Raw genomic sequence first — 20,043 nt, 5'->3', positions numbered from 1 at the left:
CCCAATTAGACCTTTTGGGGTCAAATTTTTTATAGAATCATTTTATATCCTTAATAATTAATAAAATCCCCTCTTTGTATTTTTCAAGAGCAATTTACAATACCCAGCAAGGCAAAACTTTCTTTACTTCAAACATTTTCTCTAAAGTATATATATTATAATCAGCTAGTAAGATATTGTCCATATCATGGTAAACCATAGACCGGGGAAATCACTTACCTATTATTTGCAATGATTGACATACAAGATATTGGCACAAGATAAGACTATTTAATATTCCCGATGGAAGAATCTTCTGTTGCTATCTCTGAACAGGCTGAGAATTATAAATAGGCATTAATGAAGGCAAATTTTTCTCTTTACTTTTTTGTAAAGGTATAGTGAAGAAACAGTCCTTTAAATCAATAACTCTAAGAGGCCATCCTTTAGGTAATAAAGAAGGAATTCTGGGCTGTAGAGAATCCATTGGCTGAACCATCTTATTAACAGCTATTAGATCTGTTACCATTCTCTATTCTCCATATTTCTTTTGAATAACAAATACAGAAGAATTCTACGGGCTACTTGTTTCTTCAGTATGATGAACATTTAGCTTTTTTTGTACCAAGTTCTTCTAAGTCCTGTAATTTCTCTAATGTTAAAGGCCATTGCTCAACCCATACAGGGTTGTCCATTAGCCATTAAAGGTAGGACTGTTAGTATTTTTGAAAGACCAGCAGCTGCTGTGCCCTGTTCATTTACAATCTGAATAGTTGGTCACTGTTCTTCATAATACCTTTTAATATATTTCCCAGAAATATAAGTTAATTTACAGTTTTTTTCTTATATTGGAAGAATGTTAACTTGGATATTCCATTTCTTCAACAAATTACATGTGTAAACAGAATGTATGCTTTTGTCCTGGCCACCCAGACCCAAATAATCATGCAAAACTTTATTAATTACAACATTGTTTGGTCAATGGATTAGGTATATTTCTAGAGCACTTGTACATCTTAGATACACCTATTTCTATTAATCTATGTATTGCCACGAGGCTGTGGCTTACTGGTAAGGATCTGACATCTTTCTCTTTTGGCAGCTGCATGGCATCTGCCTGACTCCACCTTCTTTCCTCTTCTAGCTCTGCTTTGATTTCCCGCCTTGCTATATTCTATCCTGCCATAGGATAAAGCAGCTTCTTAATCAACCAATGGTAATAAAACATACTCACAGCATACACAGGGGGATCCCACATCACATGTCCCCATAAATTCATGTTATGCTAGACACATATAGCTTTAATTTTCCTCTATGTCTTCTGAACCTATACATTTGACTCTTTTATGTTCCCTTGTACCCGAGATAAAATTTCAATCCCTAAAAGCTGAACATTTACCTCCTCCAATTTGTATATCAAGATTCTTGTGCAATTAATGTCTCATCTGCACCTATGTATATAAGACTTTCAATGAGTCTTTGATCATTTATTGGAGTTTGCCAAAATATTTGCTTTATGATTTTTCCTGAAATTTTTATCTTCTATAGCTGTTCTATCATCCAGAGCAGTATGGTTTCTTACAATAGGCATTAGGTTTATAAATTGCTTTGGGAAGGAGTTTCCTCCATGGTGACAGGGGAATGATTGAACCAAACTTGACATGAGGGCCTGTGAGAGGCTCCTCATGGCATTTCCTGATGGTAAGGGTTACCTTGTCTATCCCTTGTTGATCTACATTCAGACTTTGTCATGGTGCCAAATGTAGCTGGAGGCTTTTCTGTGTCCTTCCTAGTCCCATAGCTACTTATAAAATAATCACTCAGAGGGTTAATATTAAGTATAATTGGTGACTGATAGCTCAGGCTTATTACTGAATAGGTCTTATACATAAATTAACCCATTTCTACTAATCTGTGTATTGCCTCATGGATCGTGGCTTATTGGTAATGCTCTGGCATATTTCTCCTCCAGTGGCTGCTGGCATCTCCACTGACCCCACCTTCTTTTTCCCTGTATTCAGTTTGGCTTTCCCACCTAGCTATATTCTGCCCTTCTATAGGTCAAAAAAGTTTTTTCATCAACTAATAAAAGCAACATATATTCACAGCATACAGAAGAACATCCCACATCAAACTAGCTCTTCAGTTGGTGCTAGTAGGAAAAATCCAATGAAGGAGATTAGCTACACCCATGAAAACAGAGGAAATAAATAATCTCACATCACCAAAACCAAAAGAAGGGAAACATCACACAGACACACACACACCTAATGATTTAACAATAATTTGTGGCTGCCTTGGGCAACGGACTCAGGTGGTCTTTGGGTTAACCCCACACTGGGTACCAGTGGTTACATGAAACCTCAAGAATGTTTTAATGGTCTCAAGAATTTACTTAGTTATAGGATAGGGACAAACACTCACTGATACAGAACAAATTAGACACAGCTGCTAATCCAGCTGCCTTTACCAGTTGCTCTGCCCAGGGGTAAAGAGCACCAGCCACAAGCTGTTTCTTTCCTCCTGCTCTGCTTTAATGACCAAGAGAGTATGAGAACAAGGGAGAGAAAGCATGTGACCTCTACCTCAGCTTTTAAGCTGTGTTGTAGGCAGACAAGACCACACCCCAGGGTCTGTGCCCCAAAAGTCATTGGCTAAATGGATTGAAATCCCACCACAATTGGTCATTAATATCTCTCAATATCAATAGTTTCAATTCACCAATAAAAAGACACAGGCTAACGGAATGGATGTGAAAGCAGGATCCATCCTTCTGCTGCATACAAAAAGAACTGAAGTCAACATCAAAGATAGGCATTACTTCAGAGTAAAGGACTGGAAAAATATTTATCCAAGCAAATAGACCCAAGAGAAAGCTGATGTAGCTATTCTAGTATCTAACAAAATAGACTTCCAACCAAAATTAATTAAAAGAGATGGGTAAGGACACTTCATATTCATCAAAGAAAAATGCAAACATGATGACATTTCAATTCTTAACAAGTCTGTCCCAAATGCAAGGACACCCACATTTGTAAAAGAATCATACTGAAGTTTAATTCATACATTAATTGTGGGCAACTTTAATACCCCATTCTCACCAATGGACGTATCATTTAGATAAAACTAAACAGAGAAATATGGGAGCTAACAGACATTATGAACCAAACGAACCTAACAGATATCTACAGAAATTTTCACCCAAACATAAAAAATACACATTCTTCTCAGCATCTCATGGAACATTCTGCAAAACTGACCACATATTTGGTCACAAAGCAAGTCTCAACAGATATTATTAGAAAATTTAAATAATCCCCTGTATCCTAACAGATGACCACAAATTTAAGCTGGCTTTCAAGAACAACAGAAAGCCTACAAACTCATGAAAACTGGACATTTCTTTATTGAATAACTATTGGGTCAACGAAGAGATTAAGAAAGAAATAAGACTTCCTAGAATTCAATGAGGAGTGTGCAGGGTACCCAAACTTATAAGACACAATGAAAGTGGTACTAAGAGGAAATTTCGTAGCATCAAATGCCTTCATAAAGAAGTTGAAGAGATCTCATACTAACAACTTAACACAATAGCCGAAAACTCTATACAAAAAGAAGCAAACACACTCAAGCGAAGAAGAAAGCAGGAAATATTCAAACTCAAGGATGAAATCAACAAAATAGAAACAAAGAGAAAAATACAAGAATCAGTAAAACAAGAGTTGGTTCTTTGAGACAACCAACAAAATATACAAACCTTTATCCAAACTAACTAAAAGACAGAGAAAGAATACCCAGATTAATAAAATCAGATGAAGAGGGGGACAAAAGAACAGATGACTAGGAAATTCAAGGAATTGTTTGGCTCTGGCACCTTGTTCTTCCCTCATCAGTTCATGGGTCTAGCCTCATGCCAGTGGGTACTTCCCTGGGGCCACTTTTGCCCACCCCAGCTCTGGAAATTTATTGTATCCACCTATGGCAGGTGTTTGTACCCAGTGCCAGCTGCTCATGTGCTCAGCTGCATGTAAAAGAACTGTACCTCTGTTCGCCAAGCCTACTCAAGAGACCACAGTCACCAGGGAGCTGTTTATTCCACATTTCAACCTTTTTTTTGTTTGTTTATTAGCTTTCTCAGACCTTTGTGGATATATGTGACCCGATATTGGGCACTGTTTGTAGCTGTACTTTTTTGTCTAGAATGCCAGTCCACAGATAATAATATGGAGACTTGCTATTAATTGAAAAAGCTAAGCCTTAACTTAGGCTTGTTTCTAACTAGTTCTTCTAACTTAAATTAACCCATTTTAAATTCTACATTCTTCCAAGAGGCTCATTACCTCATTTCCATACACCCCATGATGCTTCCTCTGAGTGAGGCTGGTGACTCAATACACCTTCTTTTTCCCAGCATTCTCTCTCTGCCCAGAAGTTCCACCTATCTCTCCTGCCTACCTATTGGCCATTCAACTTTTATTAGACCAAATCAAAGCAACACATCTTTACATTTTATACAAATATTTCACAACAGTTATTATTTGCAGATAATATGATAGTATACATAAGCTGCTCCAATAATTCTCCTACAGCTGACAGACATCTTCAGTGAAGTGGCAGGTTACAAGATTAACTAAAAAAGATCAATAGCCCTCTTATATAAAATGATAAATGGACTGAGAAAGAAATCAGGGAAACAACACCCTTGACAATAGCTACAAATAATATAAAACATCTTGGTGTAACTCTAGCCAAGTTAATGAAAAATCTGCATGACAATAACTTCAAATCTTTAGAGAAAGAAATTGAAGAGGATATCAGAAGATGGAAAGATCACCCATGCTCATGGATCAGTAGATTTAGCATAGTAAAAATGGCCATCTAAGGCCATCTAACCAAAAGCAATCTACAGATTCAAAGCAATTCCCATTAAAATCCCAACACAATTCTTTACAGACCTTGAAAGAACAATACTTATCTTCATATGGAAAAATAAAAACTCAGGAAAGCTAAACCAATACTATACAATACAAAAACTCCTGGAGGTATCACTATCCCTGATTTCAATCTGTAATAAAGAGCTATAGTAATAGAAATGCATGGTACTGGCATAAAAATGGAAAGGTTGATCAGTAGAATTGAATCAAAGACCCAGACATAAATCCACACACCTACGGACATCTGATTTTTGATAAAGAAGCCAGAAATAAACAATGGAAAAAGAAAGCATCTTCAGCAAATAGCTTTGTCTAACTGGATGTTTACATGTAGAAGAATGCAAATAAATTTATATCTATAATCCTACACAAAATGCAAGTCCAAATAGATCAGACCTCAGTGTAAATACAGGCACACCACGCTATCTGATAGAAGAGAAAGTAGGGAAAAACCTTGAATACATTGGCACAGGAGAAAACTTACTAAACAGAACACCAACAGCACAGGCACTAACACGAGCAATTAATAAATGGGATCTTATGAAACTGAAAGCTTCTTTAAGGCAAAGTACACCATTAATAATATAAAGCACAGCCTACAAAATGGGGCTCCATTTTTTCACCAACTCCATGTCCAATATAGGTCTAATATCCAAAATACATAAAGAATTCAAGAAACTAGACATCAACAAACCAAATAATTCAATTTAAAATTGGGTACAGATCTAAACAGATAATTCTCAATATAAGAAACCAAAATGGCTAAAAAACACTTATAAAAAATGTTCAACATCCTTAGCCATCAGGGAAACGAAAATCAAAACAGCTTTAAGATTTTATCTTACGCCTGTCAGAATGGTGAAGATCAGAAACACAAGGGATCATTCATGCTGGTGAGGTTACAAAGCAACTGTCCTCCATTGCTGGTGGGAGTGTAAACTTGTACAGCCACTTTGGAAATCAATATTGCAGTTTCTCAGATAATTGGGAATGAATCTACTTCAAGACACAGCTATACCACTCCTGGGCATATATGCAAAAGACACACACACCTACCTCAAGAACACTGGATCAACCATGTTCACAGCAGCTTTGTTCATATTATCCAGAAAATGGAAGCATCCCAGATGTTCCCCAACTGAGAATGAATGAATGAATAGTAACTTGAGGCCAATACCATGAGAGCAAGCCTGTTCCTGACAACACCTGGAGGCCAAGAACCCAGAGGCTGGATAGATCAGAGACCTGTGATAGAACCAAACATAGCTCTCAATAAATGAATAAACAAACAAATGAATGAATGCATGTCAATGAAGTGATTCCTAATGATAGGAGCCTAGCATAATTGTCATCAGAGAGGCTTCATCCAGTAGATAACAAGAGCAGATGCAGAGCCCCATAGCCAAACATCCTTCAGAAGGGGAGGAGGGAAGGAACCAGGGTGGTGAAGAACAAAAAAAGGTAAAGAACCCAAAGAATCAACTGACCTGAGCTCATAGGGGTTCACAGAGACTGAACCAACAATTAGGGAACCTGTTTAGGTCTGGTTGTGCAACTTTTTGTTCTTGTGAGTCTCCTAACAGTGAGAGTGGAGGTTGTCTCTGACTATTGCCTGTTCTTGGGAGCGTTTTCCTCTGACTGGGTTGCCTCATCCAGTCTTGGTCGATATCTCTGGGATATCAGCTACCAAATAATTATGGAATACCAGTTTCTGTACAGCTTCTAAGTTAATGTTGTATTATTTAAGAATTCCAACTGCATATAGATTAATTCTGCTATAAATGGAAAAGTTTCTAGGGGGAAAATTTAAAACATACATAGGAAGAAGGATCAATAGTTTTTCAAAGCACTTGCAATAACTTATAAGGAAAGCGAAATGTGTATGGAAGCTAAATAATGTGATGAGTCAGTATAAATTGAATAGCCTCAAACACTACATTTATTCATATGCATTTGCATCATCCAAAAAACACCACACTCCCAACCTATGTTATATAATATCAATGTTTTTTTTTCTGGACTGGGTTTCTCTGCGTAATACTGGCTGTCCCAGACATTGCTTTGTAGACCAGGTAGGCCTAAAACTTAGAGATCTGCCTGCCTTTGCCTTCTAATTCCTCGAATTAATGGCATGGGTCACCACAGTCCAGCACAATGGGATATTTTTAATGAAAATAATTGAAAGAAGTTTCAGTGAGTCAACAATGATTTTCTTATGATTATTTTTTTTTTTTGTTTTAAGGTTCCTAGGCTTTGATACCTAGGTTATGATACCATTATTCTTTTAGCATCCAAAGTCTCATGGTCATCTGTTAATGCAAAGAGCATTTAGTCCATCTCCAAAGTGTCAGCAGTACCATCTTCTTTAAAAGCACAAAGTCCCTACAAAGACTCAAAGTTAGCGCTTAGCTGTGAGAACCTCTAAAGTCAAATCACAAGAAAGTTACCTACTTAAAACACACAATGATATAGAATACAGGTTCTCATTTCAGAGAGGAAGAGTGCGGTCATATTTTGTTTGTGATCTAACAAATAAAGCTAGCCTGAAGATCAGAATGTAGCGCTATCTGCAAGTTAGTCATAGAGGCCAAGCAGTGGTGGTTCATACCTTTAAACCCAGTACTTGGAAGTCACAGGCTTTTAATCCCAGAAGTAGGTAAATGGAGACAGGAAGGGATATGGCTGGGCTGAGAGAGGAATATATGGCAGGAGGAGACAGAAGATCAAGGTTGTTGTAATAAGATTGGCGGGCTGGGCTGTGTCCCGCCACCCGGCTAGCTTTACCCAAAATAATTACACCGAAACTGTATTCTTTTAAACAGTGCCTGGCCCATTAGTTCCAGCCTCTTATTGGCTAGCTCTCACATATTGACCTAACCCATTTCTAATAATCTGTGTAGCCCACAAGGTGGCTTACCAGGGAAGATCTTAACCTGTGGCTGTGTTGGGAGTGAGAATCATGGCAACTGCCTGACTCAGCTTCTTTCTCCCAGCATTCTGTTCTGTTTACTCCACCCACCTAAGGGTTGGCCTATCAAATGGGCCTAGGCAGTTTTCTTTATTAATTAACCAACGAAAGCAACAGATTAGAAAGAAATCACTCCCACATCACAAGGTCTTCAGTCTGAGGATTCCTAGAGACAGGATACACTTCAGTAGAGGTAAAATGTCTCTCTAGTAACTGGTTCCTTTACTTCTCTGATTTTTCAACATTTACCCCAATATCTGACTCTGGGTTTTTATTATTAACAAGACCAATTAGAATCCGTGTAACAAAAGAGGGAATAAAGAAAGGTTACAATTCAACCAAGGCTGGAAGCCAGAAACAATCACTATGTTCTGTAGCTGCATGCTTAGTAGTCAGGTAAAGAGGCTATATAACTTCACAGTGTAGTTCATATTCAAGACACAACAATACTCATAAAAACAGCAAATGGTATGCATAGTTTACAGAAAAATGGAGTATTTTTTTCTGAACATAAAAATATGCCAAGGTTAGCTGTAGTAAGCAAACTTAAAATACCCATAAATAAGGCTAATCTCCAAGGATCTATGGAAACGAGGAATTCAAGATGAAACAAAGCAATCTATCAAGATGGATAAACAAAACCAAAGCAAATCTGCCTCTAAACACATGGTTAACATTTCTTTTACTACCGTAAACTGGTTATGAGTAATTGCATATAGCCTAAAATGTCCTCCTTGCTCCCCAGTCCACAAATTACTTTGTATCTAATGCTGTGTGATCACTAGTATCATCACCTCCCAAGTCTTTTTAATTCACATCATGGTTGAAGTGCTGCTCAGAGCAGGCACAAGCAGCTGTAGGTACATTGTTTGTCTTCAGCCTGTAATACTGCATGAGACTTGGCAAGAATGCTACGGGCAGGCAGGACTTGGGCAGTAGAGAGGAGTGAGCGGCCGAGAAACGGGCAAGAAGACTAAAGCCCGAGGACAGTGTGTAGACGGAGCATAGAAGAGTTGGCCGAGGATGCTGGCATTGCTGCCACCCAGACTATGCAGGATTACAATAGAAGCAAAGGTGACCTCACAAGCACAGTGGTGGGGCTATGATAGGAAGTGAAGACGAATGGTAAGAGATACTATAATTTCTCATTAAAGCAACTCTTAGGGAAGTTTGTAAATGAATAATACCGAGAATAAAAGTTGGAAGCTAATCTGAAGTTAAGAATTTGTTTTTATTGTTTCAAATTTCATTTACTTTTAAATACATTTCAACTAAAACATAATTACATAACTTCTCCCTTTCTTCTCTTCCCGCCAACCCCTCCTATGTACTTTGTATCCACTCTTCTCATCCATATTTTCAAATTGATGACTTCCCCTTTTGTTATTCACACACACATACACACCTGTGTGTATGTACATTTATAATACTATGTTTATATGTAAACTTACATGAGTACATACATATATACACAAATGTGTAAATACGGTCTACTGAGTTCATTTTTGTTGCTGTGTGTATATGTTTTCACGGTGTAGGGGAATTGTCTGTATTCTGTCAGTCATGTTATAAATAAACGCTGATTGGTCAGGCAGGAAATATAGGTGGGAAAACCAGACAGGAAGTAGAAATAATGTAACGAGAACAGGAGAATTCTGGGAAGGAGGAAGCTGGTTCCTCTCTCTCCTGCCCAGCCAGACCACCAAAGCAGCAGGATATGATCTGCCCCACTGAAAAAAGGTATTGAGCCACATGGCTAACGTAGATCAGAAAAATGGGTTAATCAAAATATGAGAGTTAGCCAGTGAGAGGCTAGAGCTAATGGGACAATCAGCTTATAATTTATGGAGACCTATGTGTGGTTTTCTTTGGGGCTAAACAGCTGGGGGTATCAGCTGGGACAAAATCCACCACAACAAACAAAACCCTGCCCCCATTCTATGCAGGCCTGGACCCTCCATGTTACATTTTCAGGGTAACCACTGTGGAATGGGTAACCATAAAGGGGGCTCATCCTGGAGAGAGGCCAATCATCTTGATCTCCACAGCCATTAGTTGCCTGCAGTTTTTATCTAGGGGTGGGAAGTCCATGAGACTTTCCCCTTCCCAGTTAGGATGTCTGTTGATATTGCCATTGCTCAGGTCTCCTTAACACAGCCATTTCTGGCTGGTGAGTCTCCTAGCCCACCTCCTGGCATCCTAAATCTCACAATCTTTCTCCCTGCTCTTGTGCAGTGTTCCCTAAGGAATAGATGCAGGGGCTGTGAAACAGATACATCCGTTGTCACCGGATCCTCATGTACTGGATCGCTGGATTGTGCTCAGTTGTAGTTTTCTGTAATGGTCTCCTTGTTGTAAATAGAAGGTTCTTTGACAGCTGCATTTGTCTGTGAGTCTAAGATTTAGAGCTGTGCTGGTTTGGTAAAGTGATAGCTGTAGATCTCCTCTTAGATCATGACCTCACTAACTCAGTAGTGAGCCTGGATTCTAGTACTAGAAATAATTTCCCTCCTGTTGAGCGGGCCTTCAGTCCAGTTAGACAACCGTCGCTCACTATCAGTCTGTGAACGGCCCTTATTGCACTCTTACAGATATCTTGCTATACTGGTCATTTCTGTGTCACAGACAGGTAAGACTTAATTGTTTCCCTTGGCAATTTTCACAGTACTTTCTGATAGTATGGAAGCTAGACGACAGAATGGAGGCTTTCAGGCTGGATGCTTACTGAACCACCAGAGTCCTGTGAACAAAGTGTAAGACTTTAGCAATAAGGCCTTACCTTCAACCTCTTGTGGGTATCCATGGCCTCTAGCAATTGCTTATATTATTTGAGGGAACCGCTTGGCCATGAAAGGAGGGTTTTTGTGCACATTACTAGTGTTTTTGTTATTCTATAGATTTTGTGTTGGAGCACTGTTAGGCCAAGGGGCATAATCTTGTTTTACAGATTCATGTATTTTATGTAATTTTAGGTAAATATAAAATAATATGATTCCTTGAGGCTTTATCAAACACCCTTGGTGTTCTGTGTTCTTCTTACTCATTTACTAAGCCATAAAAGAACTTCGTGTTATAAGTTATACACTGAAAATAAAGAAAACACCATTCAATTTGCTCTTTTAAAGAACAACTTTGCAAAGACCCAGCTCTTTGTTTCATTGATTCTTTGTATTGTTTTCTTTGTTTCTGTTTTATTGATTTCAGCTCTTGATTTGATTATTTCCTATCCTCTACTCCTCCTGGGTGAGTCTGCTTCTTTTTTTTCCTAGAGCTTTCAGGTGTGCTGTTAAGTCACAAGTGTGAGCGTTCTCTGCTTTCTTTGTAGGCACTTAGTGCTATCAACTTTCCAGTTAGTACTGCTTGTGCCTTCATTTTTGTTGAATTTTAGGATGCCTTTAATTTCTTTCTTTATTTCTTTCTTGACCCAGGGGTGGTTCAATAGAGCATTGTTTAATTTCCATGTGTTTGTGGACTTTATGAAATTAGTCTTGTTGTTGAATTTAAGATACAGGGGGTTACTCCAATTTTTTGGTATCTGTTGAGGTTTGTTTTGTTACTAAGTATGTGGTCAGTTTTAGAGAAGGTTCCATGAGGTGCTGAGGAGAAGGTATATTCTTTTGTGTTTGGGTGGAATGTTCTATAAATGTCTGTTAATTCCAAATTGAGTCATAATATCTGCTAGATCTCTTATTTCTCTGTTAGGTTTCTGTCTGGTTGACCTGTCCATTGGTGAGAGTGGGGTGTTGAAGCCCCCTACTAGTAGTGTGTGGACTTGGATGTGTGATTTAAGCTTTAGTAATGTTTTTTTTTACATATGTGTGTGCTCTTGTGTTTGGGGCATAGATGTTCAGGATTGAGACTTCATCTTGATGGATTGTTCCTGTTGTGAGTATAAAGTGTCCTCCATCTCTTTTGATTGATTTTGATTGAAGTCTATTTTGTTAGATATTAAGATAGCTACACCTGCTTGTTTCTTAGGTTCATTAGACTGAAAAATCTTTTCCCAATTCTTTACTCTTCGGTCATCTCTGTCTTTGAGGTTGAGGCGTGTTTCTTATATACAGCAGAAGGATGGATCTTGCTTTCATATCTATTTTCTTAGCCGGGTGTGTTTATTAGTCCCATGTTAAGTAGTCTCTAAAACCCTAGTCCGAATTTCCCTTATGTAGTATGTGCCCTGCTAACTCCCATCAATGACTTCCACTCTCCTTCTGAGCAGACCTCGGAGGATTTTTAAACAGACAAAAAGTCAATTGGCACAGTTTTCTGCCCAATGGAGTAAATATTTTGTTTTTATTCAGAGAAGAAAAGAGCAAGTATTAGATATAGAAAGTAACTCTCCCTGCATTGTCGTTATAATAATGTTTCCTGAATTCTAGCTATGATTTTCAGTGTTTCACATGAGAAATCATGTAAAAGAATACACATAAGTTAAAGGAACGAAACTGACCAACTCATGATCAATTAGTTGTGAATTAAAAACCAACACATTCCATTGTATGTTTGGTGTTTTCCTATGTCTTTTCTGCTTTAGTTTGTAGTTCCATGTCTCCAGGATCCGTGTTATGCTGTGGTAGTTTGAATGTAATTAGCTCCCATAATCTCATAGGGAGTTGCCCTATTAAGAGATGTGGCTTTAATGGGGTGGGTATGGCCTTGTTGGAGGAAGTGTGTCACCGTGGGGGTGGGCTTTGAGGTTTTTCTATGCTCAGAATAGCACCCAGTGTCTCAGCCAACTTCCTGTTGCCTGCAGGATGTAGGTAGGACTCTTCAGCTGCTTCTCCAGCACCATGTCTGCTTGCATGCCGCCATGTTTCCTGCCATGATGATAATGGACTGGACCTCTGAAACTGTAAGCAAGCCTCCTCAATTAAATGTTTTCCTTTATAAGAGTTGCCGTGGTCATTGTGTCTCTTCACAGCAACAGAAACCGTAACTGAGGCATACACTTACATGGGATGAATAGGGAGAAAACATGATTTTTTTTTAATTGATCTTTGACAACCTATGAGTTAATGTTTATGTATTTCTTTTCTTCTGAAAGTATCTATTGTCATTGGCCTGAAAACCTAATTTATAAGTCTATTAACAAACATTAAAATAAAATGATGGTACTTGTTGGTCCAATACCTCTCACAACTGTATAGACAGTTTCTAATATTTCTAATTATTGTTGGCATCACTACTGAGTGTTTTAGTTGTGATAGGATAGTTTACATATATGCACCAGAGCGCTGATGTCATGTTCTATGCGCTCTTTCCTTGTATCTGTGGGGCATGGGTTCAATAACCGTCCCGGGAACCAGGATCTGTGGATGCCCAAGCCTTTTCTATAAAATAGCCTGGTGATTGTTTCTCACCTGCACACACGCTCCCACATGGAACATCATCTTCAGATGACTTTAACACACAATATCACGTCAATGTTGCATAGATAGTTATTATACTGTTGGACTGAAGGAATAATGATCAGGAAAAAAAATTCCATGGTGGATTAAATTTAGTGGTTAAGGTCCTTGCCATGTACAAATGAGGACCAAAGTTTAGCTTCTCAAAACCCATATACGTGTCAGGTGGATACAGCAGTCCCAGGACTCATATCACACCTGCCATGACCACGTGGAATTCCAGCTTTGGAAGAAGACAAGCTATGCCCAGAGCAAACTGGCAAGCAAGGCCAGCTGTACCAACAACTCTGGATTTGCTTGAGAGACTCTGTAAGATTAAAGTAAGATTAAAGAGCAATTAACAACGGTTTTCGGCATCCACCTAGACTCTCCACATGCATGCTCACATAAGACATACACCTCACACATGTATGCCAGTCATACAATATACACATGAAGATAGGAAAATGTTGGGTCTCATGAAGCCTGGTCATGAGGTCCAGTGTAACTTCCTAAGCCTAACTTGAGTTTGGTGAGGCCTAGTGTAACTTCCTGAGCCTAGCTCGACTTTGGAGACCTGTCTCTGGCTACCCGACCTAAGCCTGCCTCTGCCCAGACACCCTTAATGTGACAGAATATTATTGGCCCTGTTTCTTGCTCTGCCTTGACCCATCCCAGGCTTCCCATCTCCTATCTCAGCCTATAAGTTCCTGCCTGGTGCAATTAAATGAGATTCTTCTTCGCTAGACCCCAGACTCAGTGTGTGTGTGTTTCTCTTGAGGGACCATGGGGAGGTCTGAGTCATTTGAAGGTCTGGGTCATTGGACACTGGATACTCACCATCCCACTCAGCCCCAGGGAAAGTCCTGAAGGTCCAGAAACTGTCTCTGACATCCCCAGGGGTGCAGGTCAGCAGTGTTTTATCTTGGAAACAGAATTAAAGGTAGCCTTTGCCAAAAGGCTTGGGGCCAGGCACCAGAGCAGTTTCCAAAATGAGCCTTATGCTGAAGAAAACTGTTCCTAAAACCCTAAATCCTAAAATTTTGCTTTTTTTTTGTGACACATCACTTTTTGTGCCAATGTGAAAAAAAAAAAGAATTTTCAAATAAAACATTCAGTGGTTTCAAAACAAAAGGGAAATTGATCACTGGTGTAAAGAGGGAGTGGTCAAGTTCACTGCTAATTATTGAATTGAAATCCAGTTTCTTGGGGCTGGAGAGGTGGTTGAGAAGTTAAGAGGATTTACTGGTGTTGCAGTGATTCTTGCTTTGATTCCCAGCACCCAGATACCAGATTCCAACCATCAGCGACTCAAGTTCTATAGAAACGAAAGACACCTTCTGACCTCATGCTTCAGCCATGCAGATGGTGCACAAACATACATGAAGGCAAAATGGTCACACACTAAAGTAAACAAACATAAATTGAAAAAATTAGATTTCTTTATGAAGTGAAGATTTGAAGGTGGGTGAGAAATGAGTTGGACCAAAAAATGTTATAATAGGGCCATGAAGACAACTCAGGCGATAAAGGCTCTTGCTGCCGAGCCTGGTGACCCGAGTTCAGTTCCTGGAACCCACACGGTAGGAAGAGAGCAACCACTGCAGCCGGGTGTCTCCAGACCACCACATGTCCGCCTGCATGTCTACAACAGAAAGGAAGACATGAACTTAGAAAGAAATTCAAATGTTCACAGAAAGAATCTTTCAGTCCCTTAGAATCCTTAATGCTGTGTTTCCCAAACATAAAAGCCAAAGAAAGGAAATGCAATTTTTGAAATTTGTGTGAATAAACCATTTCCATATTCAAAAGATTTATTTTGATATCTGTTAAAATGAACCATACTGATACCACATATAAGAGAAATTCTCAATTGTCACTCCGTTTTGGGTGAACTCGTGTCTCTGGACGGCTTTCAGAGCGACACACACAATCAACTTTAAGTCCTTTTCCTCCAGAGTCCTTGGGATGTCAATGATTTACTTGATGTCCCCCCCCACCCGCTCTGCTGAATTTCCACATTGTCTGCCCCGCCACATTCCTCCACACTCAGAACTCTGTGATATCTTTTGAACCCCTCTACCACATCAGTGCCATTCTGACAGATGAAACCTCTAAAATAAGCAGTGTGATGCACTGAACCCTAAAATAGACCATTCTTCCAGGGTTAGGTGCGTCATACCTGCAAATAAGCTCATTCATCTCGAGAAACACACTTAATGCTTATTGTATAAATACCAGCATTTCATCATGCTGTATAAACCATCTGTCGCTTCTCTTTGTGCAATTCATAATTCAATGGGTCCCTTATTCCGTGTTTTGAGATGGAAGGTTCTTGCACATGTCTCTTGATACCTTGACAAGAATTCAGGCACATTATGAAAATGATCTCAAATATTATCCCAGATGAAATCTTAATGCACATTGAATGAAGCGGTGCCTCGGTTGCTAAGATATGCATTGAAACGTGCCTGGCTCGCTGGTATATTTCATGAACTTCATTGAAGGATATTTTAAACACAATGTTCTAGAAAGTGGGTATGCACCGGCTGTGTCTGTCAGAGGAGTGTTTTCTTTGAAGCAGAGAGGAAAAGGAAACAGAAAGGGAACATGTTGGAAAAGTGACATCAACTTTCTTCCTGAGATGTTGCTTCAAACACTTTTGCCCAGACCCTAATAAAGACTTAATTACATTGTTGTTCCTGCGGATATAGGTTCAGAATACACATAAGTCAGAAGACACCTGTTTGATGAGCAGAACTTTGTTGAGTGAATACCTGGTGTGAGACATGATATCTAGTCAAGACCCTGAAGAAGTCTGACATCAGATGCTCTGTCTCTTACAGGGAGGCAGGCAAGACTGCAGCAGAGAGCTGGGACCAGTTCTCCAGTGGGGACAGAGCTCACTGGAAGATTGCAAAGGCTAAGCAGTGGGAATTCAGCTCCCAGAAGAAAGAGCCAGCGCTGACTGTCACCTGAGCTCCATTCCACAGAACCAGTAGTTCACAGCTGATGTTTTCAGACCACTTAACTTCCATGCCACTTTCTCGAAAGAACGGCATAGAAACTCTGACATAAACTGGTCATGTACATCTCTGTAGACTGGATCGGAAAAGATAACACATGTCCCTTCTCTTTTTTTTTTCTCATAAATACAAGGTTTCTTTCTTTTCTTTTTAAAAAAACTTCTCTCATATCTTAAGGGATACCTGACCAAAGTATCCCTTCCCTTCCTCCCCGCAGTATCACCCCTCTCCCTCCCCTCTCCCTCAGATCTAACTCCCCCTCCACCTGCTCTTGAAAAAGAGCAGGCCTCCTAGGGACATCAACCAAACACAGTAACAAACTGCTGTGAGACTAAGCCCACACCTTCATCATCTCTGCTCCCTCTGCTAGGAATCCCACAAGAACACCACCACACTACTCAGTCATTGCATACATGCAGTGGACCTAAGTCAGACCCCTACAGGCTCCATGAGTCAGGGTCTTTTGGTTTTGTGGGCCCTATTCTCTCTGTGTCCCTGACCCCTCTGGTTCCTCCAATTTTTCCTTCCTCTCCTCTGCAGAACCCTGAGCTCTGCCCAGTGTTTGACTGTGGGACCCAGCATCCCATCGGTTTCTGGATGAAGTCTCTCTGGTCTCTGACTAGGATTCTGCTAGTCTTTGGTTCCAGAACACTCTGCAGGCAGGACAAGCTGTAGGTTGGAGGTTTTGTTGCTGGGCTGGAGTCCCAGTCCCTCCCCTTGAGGCCTCACCTGCTTATAGAAGATGGCTCGTTCAGGCTCTGTGCCCTCCATTGCTAGGAGTCTTTGCTAGGGTTATTCTCACAGATTCCTTCAATTTTCCACAGCACTAGGTTTCTGCCTTGTTCTATGATTCTAGTTCCCTTCAATTCTAGTAGTTTCTCCCATTTTTTCTCCCCCCTCCGTCTTGTTCCCAACCTCACTTGTCTCAGACCACCCATGAAATCTATTCTATTTCCCCCTTTTAGGCAGATCCTTACATCCCCTCTTCTTTAAGCCCTCCTTGTTACTTAGGCTCTCTGAGTCTGTGGGCCTTAGCATGACTATCTTTTACTTTGCAGCTAACATGCACTTACAAGTGAGCACACGCCACATTTGTCCTTCTGGGTCTGGGTTACATCACTCAGGATGATTTTTTTCAAGTTCCATTAATATGTTTGTAAATTTCCTGATGTCATCTTTTTTTAACTGCTAAGTAACTCTCCATTGTGTAAATGTGCCACATTTTCTTTATCCATTTTCCACTCGAGGGGCATCTAGGTTGTTTGCAGGATTTGGCAATGATGAAGAGAGCTGCTATGAACACAGTGTCCTTGTGGTGGGATGGAGCATCCTTTGGGTACATACCCGGGAGGTCTTGAGGGCACAACTCTAACAGCTCTGTGTTCCACATTACTTGTCCCTTTTCCCTTGCAGATGTTAATATTCTTCACGTGTTCTCTATGTTGACTATTTCGTTATTATGTGGCAAGGGGACTTTCTTTTCTGATCTGGCCTATTTGGTGTTCTGTGAGCTTCTTGCACCTTGGTAGGCATGTCCTTCTTTAATTTAGGAAAGTCTTTTCCTATGATTCTGTTGAATATATTTTCTGGGCCTTTCAGCTGGGCTTATTCTTTCTATTTCTGCCATTCTTAGGTTTTGTCTTTTCATAGTGTCCCGTATTTCCTGGATGTTTTATGTCAGGAAGTTTGTAGAGTTAACGTTTTCTTTGCTCGATAAATTTATTTTTTCTACCATATCTTCAATGCCAGAGGTTTTCTCTTCTTTCTCTTGTATTGTTGGTGAGTCTTGCCTCTGTAGTTTTTGCTTACTTACCCGGATTTTCCATTTCCAGGACTCCCTAGGTTTGTGTTGTCTTTATTGCTTAAATTTCCATTTTCAGGTCTTGAACAGTTTCCTTCACCCATTTGTTAGGGTTTTTCCTGGCATTCTTTAAGGATTTTTTTTTCATTTCTTCTAAATTTTTGTCTTTTCCTTGATTTTCTTAAGGAACTCATTCATTTCCTTCTTAAGGACCTCTAAAGTTGGCTCTAGGGTCATTTTCTCATGCTTCAGCAGTGCTGGAGTGTTCAGGTCTTGCTTCAGCAGTGCTGGAGTGTTCAGGTCTTGCTTCAGCAGTGCTGGAGTGTTCAGGTCTTGCTGTAGCAAGATAACTTGGCTCTGGTGGTTCTATATTGCGTGGGCTTTTGTTGATTGTGTTCTTACACTGGCCTCTAGTCATCTGGGTTTGGGATGATTATAGGTGCTGATTTCTGAGTTTGTCTTCATTGAATGGGTATTTTGTTCTTTGATTTCTGTTCCCTCTTCGGTCTTCTGGTCTTTGTGTCTTGGTCTTCTGGTAGCTGGCCTGACCTCTGATCCAGTAGAGAGAGAGTCTTCGTCAAAACTGAGGGCTAAACTTCTGGTGGTAAGCTTGGACTTTGGTTCAGCAGGAGATCTCTGCCTGAGCTCAGGGTGATGAGGTGATGAAGAAATGAATCGGGTTGGGGACACTGAGTGAGGGAGGCAGTCTGCTGATTGGCTGCCTCTCTGTGGTTCCAGCACCAGGTATTAGTCTCTGGGCCCGCAGGGAGTCCCTGTCTGAGTCCATCTGTTTTTCTGGCTTGGTTCCCCTGCCCATGTTCTTCCAACCACTATGGCCTCCAGCAGTTCTTCTGACTAGTGCGGGCTGCACCTGTTCTCATTGGCATGGTCTGCTTCTGGACAATTGGAAGACTCCTGAGTTGGGCCTGAGGTCACAGCAGTGGAAGGGGACAGTGGAAAGATGAGGGGGTTTCGCGGCAGTGGAATGGGTCTTTGGGAGTCTAATCTGGGGAGTGGTGGATTTCTGTTGGCAGGTGGGTCGTTCACTTGTTCTGAGTGGTATGGCCTGCACCTGAGCACCTGAGCAGCACAAGTCTGGGAGCAGGGCACTGAGTGAAGTTTCTCTTTAATGTGTGGCTTTCCTTTTAGGTTATTGTCCTTAGAGTATGAACTTTATACCTATGTATGAGGAAGACCAGCGGGAAGGATTATGCATTTCTCTTAATGGAGGAAAATTTCATGTTTGGGAATTTTGCCTACATGTGTGTATTGGAACCATATACTGATAGAGCTTGCAGAGGTCAGGGAGGGTGTCAGATTCCTTGGAAGGACTGGTGCAGATGGTTGTTAGTCATGAGTTGAGCACTGAGAGTCAAACAGGGGCCCTCTGGAAGAGTGGCCAGTGCTCTTAACTGGTAGCCCATCTCTCCAGTCCCAAAATAAGATCCTTAGTTATGTATTTCTCCTCACACTTTCTGTACAAAAAGAACACAGTTTTTATAATATGGTGTAGAGTCAGGTATTGTGGCAGATTCTTGTGTGTGTGTTTGTGTGGTTGTACACAGTTACGCCCGTGTGTGGAGGCCAGGGGGCAAAGTTGAGGGATTTCCCTCAAGACACCACCTACCTTATTTTTTGAGACATGGTCTTTTACTGGACCTGGAGTGCCCTCCTTTGGCCATGGTGGCTTGTCAATCATCCCTAGAGATCCACTGTCAGGCTCCAGCACAGGCTTTACATGTGTGCATAACCGTGCTGGGATCTCTAAGTGCACACCCCGGCAGCTTAGTCCTCTCAGTAATGTCTTTTATTTCCCCCCTACATTGTACACGTAGCCACAGGTCATTTATTTTTCAATACTACATAGTATTTCATCGCGCGACTTCATTACACTTTATTTGCCAGTTCTTGAGTTGATAGATGTTTATTTTTAAAGGATTTTTTTTTG

General features: G+C 40.3%; 1 pseudogene; it reads right to left on the bottom strand.

Annotated features, from left to right (window-relative positions):
* LOC142836627 (uncharacterized protein C6orf136-like) overlaps positions 1-17,065 on the bottom strand; it is a 32,838-nt pseudogene extending 15,773 nt beyond the window's left edge.
* Between the last annotated feature and the right edge of the window lie 2,978 nt (positions 17,066-20,043).

Source organism: Microtus pennsylvanicus, chromosome 16 (assembly GCF_037038515.1).
Source record: "Microtus pennsylvanicus isolate mMicPen1 chromosome 16, mMicPen1.hap1, whole genome shotgun sequence".
NCBI lineage: Eukaryota > Metazoa > Chordata > Mammalia > Rodentia > Cricetidae > Microtus > Microtus pennsylvanicus.
Note: the sequence above shows the minus strand (reverse complement) of the source record. Positions and strands in the feature narration are given on the sequence as shown.